The following is a 2,500-nucleotide window of genomic DNA, read 5'->3' as shown; positions in this document are numbered from 1 at the left end:
AAACAGCATGGAACCTATCCTTTCCGGAACCTCTCCACCCCCACTGAGTTCTAAATCTAACACCCCACACGAATGTGCCTCTAAAATCTGACTCTCTCTTAAAGTGGCTACCCCACTATATGCTACGCTGCTATCTGCAGTGTCCTCCACCTCACTTACGGGTACCCTCTGGTCTACTCCTACTACCTCCCCAGGGACCGACGCACCAGGCGTTCCCGGTGTCGGTCTCCCCGGACTGGTTGTAGGGGGCCCCCTACAACCACACTCGGTAGCAATTGAGCCAGCCTCAGGACTCCATACCACATCCACATGTTGACCCTTGATCGACAGGTGGATGGGCTTCAACATGTGGATGGGCTGAGGTGGATTGTTAATAAATACAACCTGATGTGTCCAAATAAAATCACATCCCAACAGCAACTTCCCAGGCAAATTCCATGGATCCGCCACTAAAAATGAAAGCTTGACCTTGACTGGCCCAAACTCCAGTGGAATATCGACCTCCCCTCTTTGGGCTATATCAGTGACACCACCCCACCTGACCTTAAGATCGGAATCTCTTATCTCGATATTCCTTCCCTGTAGAAAACTACTACAGACTAATGAACACTCCCCTGCCGTATCAAATACAACCTTGGTTAGTTCACCCAAAACTACTAATTCAAACAAAAGTAACCCTGTACCGAAAGACTGTACAGTGATAACTCTCCCCATCCCTAAAGAGGAAACCGACGACATAGCCAGAGCCCCTTTACCAGTACTATGAGAAACAAACCCAGGGAACACATCCAAGTGCTCCCACTTCCCTCCTCGTTTTTTGGATAAGCATACCGTGACCAACCCGTGAACAGTATGCGCATCTGACCTGAGGCTGGGGCCGCCGACCGACCTTACCCTCTCTACTCATCTTCATAAGGGCAGTACAATCGTTCAAAGAGTGGCCCACAATGTTAATGTTACAATAAAGGCAAGGGACAGAGCTGCCAGTCTTTCGTACCTCTCCTCACATCTCAAGAAACTCCCTCAGCCATAGTTGGCGACTCGGATTTATAAATCCTCTCCGGCAAAACCTCAGTCCCCGAAATCTGCGATCCCTGAGTCTCGCCCGAATCCCTTAACTCACCCAATCCCTCGACCTTACTAACCGCCGATGAGGATAGCACCGACCCGTCAGATACCTGCGGGTCACCCGTGGCCTCAGGATCGACAGGTGTCCCGGAAGGAGCAGCGACCGCTGTGTTCTGCAACCCCCTAGACTCTACAGACCACTGTCTAATAAACTCTATTGCCGACTCAGTACCCGAGCCCTGCAATAGTATACAAACAAGCTTTTCCAGAATATCGTCAACAGTAGCTCGCACTCGCAGAGCGAGTTCCGGTAAGAAACAGGAAAATAATCAAATCCTCAGCCGCCCTTCTTAAAACACCCCTCAGCCGACCCTCATCCATGTGCAATGTTAAAAAATACCCGATATATACTGAAAAATAAAAGCACCGAGGTGCAAATGGCAATACCGCACCACCCCAGCGGCACTTCCGAGCGCCCTCGCCCTGACATCACAGGATCGCTCGCCTTCCCGCACAGCGCCTCTCCCGTCACCCAGATACCCCAGTATCCTGTCACCAAAGCCCGCGCCCTCACCCGGAGGCACGCCCAAGGTCTCGGTGTAGCCGCTCGCCCAATGACCGCTGACGTTGCGTCAACGCGGTCAAAGATCAGTAGCGCCTAGACGGTAAACAACCCTCCGACCACATTTTGTAGCTCAAAAGGGGGAGGGTGAATGCCGGGATATGGTGTAGCAACAGGCCCGCAAAACTAATTAGTACGGGAAAATACACTCTGCAGAAGATAAAAACAACCCCTTATAAACATTAAAATAGTACACAAGCTAAGATATCTTATAAATGAGTATAAGAAGATAACACAAAACAGTATATGTAATAAAACGTCCTGGGAAACCGTAGCTGCAAAAAAAAGCTGGAGGTTATACAAATAACAATTTAAAGTAACGTGAAACCGGAAAGCAGCACCACCGCCGCCACCACTGTCGTAATCAAGATGTAGATTAATCTGTGAAAATGAAAGTAAAATCACATCTGTTACGATTTAGGTATTACTGCCACCACCAGTTCTTTCTATGGGTAAAACTGGAAACCCCTTAACAACGAAATAACCCTGTGACCCAACGGTTACTAAAGTGTCCAACTGACCTTGGAGGGCTACAGAAAGAGTTCTTATTTTACTATTTTTATTTGTAGTTTTATATATGCATGTAAGTTAAAAACTAAATATATACATGTAAAAGAACAATACATAAACTGCTAAAAGTTACACAATTAGTCACTGAATCTTTTGGAAGTAGCCGTGACGAGTCCCGTCACGAATACCCCACTCTATTTACCAGACTTTCTCTAGACTTTTCCCTTATCAACTAGTGATAAGAACACAGAATGTTTCACTATAATATTTTCCAATACTGGACTTCCCGCCCAGTATTTA

Source organism: Penaeus monodon, chromosome 36, assembly GCF_015228065.2.
Source record: "Penaeus monodon isolate SGIC_2016 chromosome 36, NSTDA_Pmon_1, whole genome shotgun sequence".
Lineage (NCBI taxonomy): Eukaryota > Metazoa > Arthropoda > Malacostraca > Decapoda > Penaeidae > Penaeus > Penaeus monodon.
Note: the sequence above shows the minus strand (reverse complement) of the source record.